This window comes from Lithobates pipiens, unplaced genomic scaffold (assembly GCF_037356315.1).
Source record: "Lithobates pipiens isolate NorthernLeopardFrog02 unplaced genomic scaffold, aLitPip1_a1.2 Scaffold_19, whole genome shotgun sequence".
Taxonomy (NCBI): Eukaryota; Metazoa; Chordata; class Amphibia; order Anura; family Ranidae; genus Lithobates; species Lithobates pipiens.
Window position 1 is genome coordinate 510,911,738 of NW_027507764.1, and position 9,476 is coordinate 510,921,213.

Here is a 9,476-nt window from a genome sequence, read left to right on the forward strand (position 1 = left end):
CGGGGGCCAGTCGGATGTTAGGGGCCAGTCATGGTATGTGGATGTCGGGGGCCAGTCTGTGAATGTGGGGGCCAGTCTGTGAATGTGGGGGCCAGTGGTATGTTGGGGGCCATTCTGTGGATGTCGGCGGCCAGTCTGTGGATGTCGGGGGGCCAGTCTGTGGATGTCGGGGGCATGTTGTATGTTGGGGGCCAGTTGTATGTAGGGGGCCAGTCTGGAGATGTGGGGGCAGGTCTGTGGAGTATGTGGGGGCAGGTCTGTGCAGGATGTGGGGGGGGGGGCGGTCTGTGGATGTGGGGGGGCGGTCTTTGGATGTCAGGGGGGCACCAGATGTAAGGAGGTGCTCCGCTGATGGACACAGATGTGAGGAAGGTACCTCTGATGGGGCACCTGATGTAAGGACAGACTGCGCTTGGGACACCTGATGGCATCTGGTGGCAGGCAACGTGGCTAGTGACGCGCTCATGGCTCCCACTGATTCTGCATTATGGTGAGTTGAATGATTTCATTTTGTATTACAATGTAATAATAGAAATAATGCACTTAAATCATCCTGACACCATAACAATCATGGCGCCGGGATGATTGAAGCGCCAACACCAGGTATTTGGAGTATCTTTATCTGCTGATTGTCAAACTCTGGAAAACACATATTGCTATTGTGGTGTAGGATCAGGGGGCTGCTGTCCCTCCTTTCCCTCTCCCCCACCCCCTCCTTTCCCTCTCCACCCCCCTCCTTTCCCTCTCCATCCCGCATTCATCTCCGGCTCTAACCACACCCCTTTGAGCCACGCCCCATGTAAGCCACACCCACTATTACGTAAACCACACCCATTTTTACCTTTTTATGCCACACCTATAAACGCATGCCCCGCCCCCTAATTATACCACGACTCCGTCTACTGCCAAAAAAATTCTTTTTTTACAATGGTGGCAACTATGGTGTTGGCGGTGGGGGGAGACCATGTATGCACCAGAAACAGGCAGTGATGTACCAGTACATCACTGTGCCTGTATGGGCGTGCCCATCCACATTACATAGTGGGCAGTCTGAAAGTAGTTACGTTTAGATAAGGGGGGGGGGGTGTCTCTACAAAGCCTCTAATTTTCAATCTATACGGGAACACAGTCTAAAATTGTTGTGTGTGTGTAACAGTTTAGGTTATGAAGTGATACCTTCCATGTGCGATAATCAATTCCATAGCTTCATCCACTCGGGCTCTCAGAGAGTCTTCGCTGGCCAGCAGCAGTAGCAGTTGGGCTGGAGACAATTCTAGCAGCATACCAGTAATTTTACTTGCAAAGGCCTAAAAGAAATAAATGGTTACATGTTTCGGGTGTGCCATAAATGTTTATAATGTATGAATCGAACATCACAAAGCAGTTACAAAAATTGACAAGATGTGCCTTACAGGCTGCATGGCTTGTACACGTGGATACAGCCGCTCCCCAAGAGCCTGTCTGTGAGCTGGAAGAGGATCTGGATCATCACTGGGGTTCCCTTCAGAGGCTGGCCTAAAAGGCCTCGTGTCAATCGACAGCTGTCTCCTGAAATCTCTAAAATAAAAACAAGCATGTGTGTTAAGTGAAGGCCATTAGTGATGGACGAACGTTTCGCCCGGCGGTCGTTTCGCGGCGAATTTCCGACTTTCGCCGTCCGCGGGTTCGAACGCCTTTTTCCGTCGTTCGCCCCGGCGGACTTACGTGTTTAATGTATACAAGAACTTTAACCTTTCGTGACACGTTTATCATGTGTTACAGGACAACCAATTGAGACATGACAGCTCATGGACACTTGGACATTCCCCCTAACCTATAAATACACCCGATCCGGTGGCCATTTTACATTCTTTCTTCTGTCACTGTAGGGAAAGGATCCTGTGTGGAGTAGGGACAGAGAAAACGCTAGCTATTTGGTACACAAAAGTTCTTTTCAGGACTGGTATAGGTGTTAGGTCAACAGCCTGAGTTTCTTTTGTCAGTTTAGATAAAGGGACAGAGCGCTGTATGCTGCTATTTTAGGGACAGCTCAGCCAGATTAGTCTTTCTTCATCATCATCATCATCATCATCATTAGCTGTTACTATCAGGTCCACAAAAGAGCTATTCCAGCTAATCGTTCCAGCCTACTCTTTTTTGCCAATTTGTATAGGGACAGGCAGGAAGCAGTGTGTCAGGCAGTGAGGATAATTTTAAAGACTTGCTGTTACTATTAGTTCCACAAAGGTTCTTTTCAGGACTGGTATCAGTGGTACGGTAATAGGCTTGTACACGTATAATATTCTTTCTTCCAAATATAGAAAGAATATTATACTTGACTGCTGCCCTTCTGCTGCAGTCTGCTAATCATTCACAACTCACTTGTTCCACAAAGCTCTTTATCAGGACTGGTAACTTGGTCTGTCTAGGGTGCTACGGTACATAGGCTTGGGTGCGGTACAGTCTGCTGTTCTGTAAGGACCGCTATCGGTCCACAATACATAGGGTTGCCGTGCACTACTGCTGACCGCTGCCCTATACTGCAGCAGTCCTTCAGCGGTATAGGGACTGACGCACAGTCTGCTAAACACTAATACACAACCTGCTTGGTCCACAAAAGTTCTTATAAGGACTGGTAACTTGGTATAGGGTGCTACGGTACATAGGCCTGAGTGCGTTACAGTCTGCTGTTCTGTAAGGACCGCTATCGGTCCACAATACATAGGGTTGACGTGCACTACTGCTGACCGCTGCCCTATACTGCAGCAGTCCTTCAGCGGTATAGGGACTGACGCACAGTCTGCTAAACACTAACACACAACCTGCTTGGTCCACAAAAGTTTTTATAAGGACTGGTAACTTGGTATAGGGTGCTACGGTACATAGGCCTGAGTGCAGTACAGTCTGCTGTTCTGTAAGGACTGCTATCGGTCCACAATACATAGGGTTGCCGTGCACTACTGCTGACCGCTGCCCTATACTGCAGCAGTCCTTCAGCGGTATAGGGACTGACGCACAGTCTGCTAAACACTAATACACAACCTGCTTGGTCCACAAAAGTTCTTATAAGGACTGGTAACTTGGTATAGGGTGCTACGGTACATAGGCCTGAGTGCAGTACAGTCTGCTGTTCTGTAAGGACCGCTATCGGTCCACAATACATAGGGTTGCCGTGCACTACTGCTGACCGCTGCCCTATACTGCAGCAGTCCTTCATTGGTATAGGGACTGACGTACAGTCTGCTAATCACTAACACACAACCTGCTTGGTCCACAAAAGTTCTTATAAGGACTGGTAACTTGGTATAGGGTGCTACGGTACATAGGCCTGAGTGCGTTACAGTCTGCTGTTCTGTAAGGACCGCTATCGGTCCACAATACATAGGGTTGCCGTGCACTACTGCTGACCGCTGCCCTATACTGCAGCAGTCCTTCAGCGGTATAGGGACTGACGCACAGTCTGCTAAACACTAACACACAACCTGCTTGGTCCACAAAAGTTTTTATAAGGACTGGTAACTTGGTATAGGGTGCTACGGTACATAGGCCTGAGTGCAGTACAGTCTGCTGTTCTGTAAGGACCGCTATCGGTCCACAATACATAGGGTTGCCGTGCACTACTGCTGACCGCTGCCCTATACTGCAGCAGTCCTTCAGCGGTATAGGGACTGACGCACAGTCTGCTAAACACTAACACACAACCTGCTTGGTCCACAAAAGTTTTTATAAGGACTGGTAACTTGGTATAGGGTGCTACGGTACATAGGCCTGAGTGCAGTACAGTCTGCTGTTCTGTAAGGACCGCTATCGGTCCACAATACATAGGGTTGACGTGCACTACTGCTGACCGCTGCCCTATACTGCAGCAGTCCTTCAGCGGTATAGGGACTAAGAGTTTTGTCACAGGGTGATTTAAAAAATGACAGGCAGAGGAAGAGGCAGGCCCTTCCGCAGGGGTGGTAGGGGTAGGGCAGGAGCAACAGCCTTGAGCCAAAGTGGGAAGTTGCAGAAGGTGCGTTCAATTACTTTAAAGGACGCACCAGACTTGGTTGAGTGGCTCACTCAGCCTTATTCTTCTGCACCCTCCTCATCCTCTCGATCTGCACCCTCTTCTTCACTCTCTGCTATGTGCACCCCCAAAGACACTACCACCAACAACACCACCACCACCACATACCTTCCGCTTGAGTGCAAATGGGGGCCTTCATGCTCCAGTGTTTTAATAGGGACCCCCGTATAAAAAGCATGAGGGTCAAGGACCAGTACTGGGTGGCAACGTACTTAGATCCCCGGTACAAACACAAAATGGCGGAAATGTTACCGCCGTCGCAGAGGGCTGTCAGAATGCAGCACTTCCAGGCCTTGCTTCGAGAAATGCTGCATTCTGCTTTTGCGTGCGCTGGCAGAGGAGCAATTCCCACTCCCAGAGAAGGATTTGCGGGTACCAATCCAACAGCGCCTGCAAGAAGAGGCCGGTTTGAAGATGTGTTGGTGACTTCGGATATGAGGTCATTCTTTCAGCCGACCCATCGACAGGTGTCATCCGGATCCAGCATCAGGGAACGCCTAGACCGTCAGGTGTCCGACTACATTGGGTTAACGGCCGATGTGGACGCTCTGAGGAGTGATGAACCCCTAGACTACTGGGTGGGCAGGCTTGACCTCTGGCCAGAGCTTGCCCAATTTGCAATCGAACTGTTGGCTTGCCCCTCATCCAGTGTCCTGTCCGAAAGGACGTTCAGCGCAGCAGGGGGGATTGTGACCGATAAGCGTACTCGCCTAGCTCACGACAGTGTTAACTACCTCACATTTCTAAAAATGAATGAGGCATGGATCTCGGAGGAATTCAACACATGTGATCAGTAGACCATGTATATGTCTATAAACAATTTTTGGAATCAAGCACACAGACCTTCTTAATTCATTTGGCTCACTTCCCTGACCCAAAAAAGCACACCGTACTATATGCCCCTACCCTCCTCTTTGAAGAGGTTGAGCGGTGTCATATTTCTACTGGGGCTGCTTATTATGAGGGGTTCCCACCATCCCTGTGCTGTGCTGACTTCCTCCTGGGTGTTCTTATTATGAGGGGCTCCCACCATCCCTGTGCTGTGCTGACTTCCTCCTGGGGGTTCTTATTATGAGGGGATCACACCATCCCTGTGCTGTGCTGACTTCCTCCTGGGGCTGCTTACGGTGCTGCTGTCAGCGCTGTATGTCACGGAGCTGCTGTCAGCGCTGTATGTCACGGAGCTGCTGTCAGCGCTGTATGTCACGGAGCTGCTGTCAGCGCTGTATGTCACGGAGCTGCTGTCAGCGCTGTATGTCACGGAGCTGCTGTCAGCGCTGTATGTCACGGAGCTGCTGTCAGCGCTGTATGTCACGGAGCTGCTGTCAGCGCTGTATGTCACGGTGCTGCTGTCAGCGCTGTATGTCACGGAGCTGCTGTCAGCGCTGTATGTCACGGAGCTGCTGTCAGTGCTGTATGTCACGGAGCTGCTGTCAGCGCTGTATGTCACGGAGCTGCTGTCAGCGCTGTATGTCACGGAGCTGCTGTCAGCGCTGTATGTCACGGTGCTGCTGTCAGCGCTGTATGTCACGGAGCTGCTGTCAGCGCTGTATGTCACGGAGCTGCTGTCAGCGCTGTATGTCACGGAGCTGCTGTCAGCGCTGTATGTCACGGAGCTGCTGTCAGCGCTGTATGTCACGGAGCTGCTGTCAGCGCTGTATGTCACGGTGCTGATGTCAGTGCTCTGTATTACGGTGCTGCTGTCAGTGCTCTGTATCTCCTGCACCCTCTTGTTTGCCTACCCTGGTCCCTGACCTTCCCTCTCCTCCATTGCCTTCATTAGCTCCATAGTCCTGAATTGTCAGAACAATTTCCCAAATAAAAAAAAAATGCTTGTAGTTATCGATCCCAAATTCACCTCATACATGTATTATGCTATTGTCCAGGTGGTGGGACTACGTGCTACCCCCTAATAATTACCCCGTGGCCGCAAATTCGACCTAAAGGTTTGCGAAATTCGCCTCCCATTGAAGTCAATGGAGCCCGCGGCGAACGGTCGTTTTCGCGAACGTTTGTGTCCGTTCGCGTTTCGCGTTCGCGAAACGTCCCGTCGGAAGTTCGTCCATCACTAAAGGCCATATGGAAAACTACGCTATTGGGGAATGTAAAAAAAAAAATGAATATATGGAACAAACCTGTCTCTATCCCTCCAAGATCCAGCTCTTAAACCACTGCTTCGTCGCATGTCCCGTTCTCTTTCCCGGTCGCACTCCCCTCGATTTCTTAGCCTCTGCATCAAACCTTTAAAGTGGTTGTAAACCCTTACAAACCACTTTGACCTACAGGTAAGCCTAGATTAAGGCTTACCTGTGGGTCCAATAAATATCTCCTAAACCTACACTGCCAAAACACAGGCACCGCTGTCTACGGCGCATGCGCCGTAGACAACGGCGCTCAGGCGCACTGAGCGCGTCGCTGTCAACGACGATATGCAGCGAGTGGCGGCTCCCGTGCACATGCGCGGGAGTGACGTCATCGTGCTTCATCGAAATGACAGCGCCGGAGCAGCAAGACCCACCGAGAAGATGGAGGCTCCGTACACAAGGGGACAGCGGTGACTTCGCTGGCTCCTGTGTCAGGTAAGTGACACATAATGGACTACTATGCGATGCATAGTAGTCCATTATGCTTTACCTTTGCAGGGAATCAAAGAGGAAGTAAACTCATCAGGGTTTTTTTTTTTTAAAGGACAATTTAAGGGCAAAAATATACTACATATTAGCCAATCTGTACGCTCCCCACAACCCATACTGTGCACTTCCACGCCAAGTCTGAAGACATCAGCAGACTTTATGGAGGGATTACTCCAAGGGGTCCAGGTACAGCCTCCCGAGGCTTTGCTGAGGGGTTAACTGATCTGATGTTGTAGGAGCCACAATTCCTATGGTGCAGCAGGAATCCTAAAGCCCCGTACACACGAGAGGACTTATGTCCGACAGACTTCCGAAGGAGTTCTGCCGGAGTTCCGACAGAGTTCTGACGGACTTTTCGACTGAGCGGACTTGGCCACACACAATCACACTAAACTCCGACGGATTCGAACGTGATGACGTACGACTCGAATAAGGAAGTTCATAGCCAGTAGCCAATAGCTGCCCTAGCGTCGGTTTTAGTCCGTCAGAATAGCATACACACGAGCGAATTTTTCGAAGGGACCGGGTCCGGCGGAGTTCCCGCAGAAAAATTTGAAGCATGTTCCATATTCTAAAGTCCGTCAGACTTTGGCGAATCAAAAGTCCGTTGCAGCCCACACACGATCGAATAGTGTGACGGAATCAGTCCGTCGGACTTTGGATGTTGAAAAGTCCTCTCGTGTGTACGGGGCATAAGAGAAACATTGCGGTAGAAGAATCAGAAAAACCTCCACAGGCAGAAGGTAAGCTTCTCCCAGTAGAGCGAAGAAGAGGTCCATCACTTAAAGTGGTATTAAATCCAAAACCAAACATGTAATAAATTGCAGCTCAACAATCATTTGATGTGGAGGCTGCGCAAGTTATTTTCTTAGGCTTTTTTCACCTGGTGATGTGTGCCAGCAACACCTATTTTTTTACAGTGCCCTCGCTCTGGGTGAAGGAGCACAGGAGCACATTTAGACAGCAGCATTGTCAGTCTGTTGGGGAGGTAAGCATTATATGTACTAGCAGTATTAAAAGCCAAACTCCAGTTTTATAAGCAGTTTTAAGATTTTGTGATAAAGGTTTTACATAAATAAAGCTGACCATTGTAAGCACCCCGTCAGTGGTAAATTGTCAAACCCTATAACAGATACAATCTGCAGATGAGCTTATTCTTTTGAAAAACAGCCTTACTAGCTGGATCACCAGATGAAAATAGAAGAAAGCCTAAAAAAGGAAATTAATGCAGAACCCCCATCTAAGAATAGGTAAGCTGCAAGGTTTGCGTTTGGGTTTACCAGCTTTAAAGAAACCTAGCTTTAAAGTGCATTCCTGCATAGCTGCACAGTTTGGAAATGATGGGCTTTGTAGAGACACCAATAATATCTAAACTTAAAGTGGTTCTAATGGTAAAAGTTTTTTTTTACTTTAATGCACTCTGTGCAGCCCCTCCATGATTAAGCTCCAAGACATGGAGTGAAACACGGTGGGGGCGTGGCCTGGCTGGAATCCGGGCTGAGTCCGCCATTTATCTCATTTCATGCACATGGGTCTGCTTGATGTGCGGCTCATGGTATCTTTTCTCTTTGACATTATCTAGAGCTGTGCAGGAGAGCAGAGGCTCGCTCTTCCCTCACTGTACAGAGGTGCAGCAGCGGGGGCCAAGCTACACTTTGTGTGTCAGTGGAGATACAGTGCGGCTCAAGATCGAGCCCTTCGAGACCGTCTAAAAGGTGGCTGGACTGGAGTGATTGCTCGGAGGCTCCAGCCGCTATAGCCTGCACTAGTAACAATGTGCCAAGTGCACTGAGCCCTGCACACCTGGCACAAGCCTACACGGGCAAGCTTTTCATTTGCCTTGCGCCCTGTCAGTAGAGATTCTCCCTCTGACAGGTGCTCTGTACTGTAGTCACAGCTTGGTGTGACGTCACCAGCTGGGTAAAGCAGATCTCCTCCCACCATGATTGGAGGGAGGAGATCAGACCTCCCACCGTGATGGGAGGAGGCACAGAGGAGCAGGAGATCAGACTTCCCATGGGGATGGGAGGAGCAGAGAGCACAGCGTGATGGGAGGAGGCACAGAGGAGCAGGAGATCAGACTTCCCATCAGGATGGGAGGAGCAGAGAGCGCAGCTTGAGCAGCAACCTAGAGGAGCCGAGGAGGAGGGACTAAGCTCTGCAACGTGCAAGATCTCAAATAAGCCCATACTATTAATACATATTAGTACATTTTGATTTTGCACTTTTATATATTAAGTTGTATTGAGGTTTCTTTTTTGCTAAAGGCCATGTATGTTGGTTGAGAAGTTTGTGATATTTTTTGATTTAGCATTTTTCCTATTTATGTGAATATTTGGTATTGGGGCACTACCGCACACAAAATAATGCAAAACTGAACATTTTAGTATGTTCACATGGGCCTTGACAGAAAAAACAGTTAGCAGGCCTTTTTACCAGCACATTTGTTGCATTATTGTTTCAAAGTGCCTCCAATAAAAATATATATAATTAAAATGTGTGGCAACTTCAAGCAGAAGGTGGAATAGCGCAAGGTCTTTAACATGCACCAGCTCTGTGATGTCGTCATGGAGTGGAAGAGGACTCCAGTGGCAACCTGTGACGCTCTGGTGAATTTCATGCCCAAGAGGGTTAAGGCAGTGCTGGAAAATGGTGGCCACACAAAATATTGACACTTTGGGCCAAATTTGGACTTTTCACTTAGGGGTGTACTCACTTTTGTTGCCAGCGGTTTAGACATTAATGGCTGTGTGTTGAGTTATTTTGAAGGGACAGCAAATTTACATTATTATACA

At 49.1% G+C, this 9,476-nt stretch overlaps 1 long non-coding RNA gene across 1 annotated transcript; it reads right to left on the reverse strand.

Moving 5' to 3' along the window:
- Positions 1–1,172: 1,172 nt before the first annotated feature.
- Positions 1,173–6,201, reverse strand: LOC143998384 (uncharacterized). Its single transcript, XR_013277896.1, has 3 exons — positions 6,184–6,201; positions 1,413–1,557; positions 1,173–1,307 (listed from the first exon to the last, which is right to left on the reverse strand). It is a non-coding gene; the product is annotated as an uncharacterized LOC143998384 (long non-coding RNA).
- Positions 6,202–9,476: the final 3,275 nt, after the last annotated feature.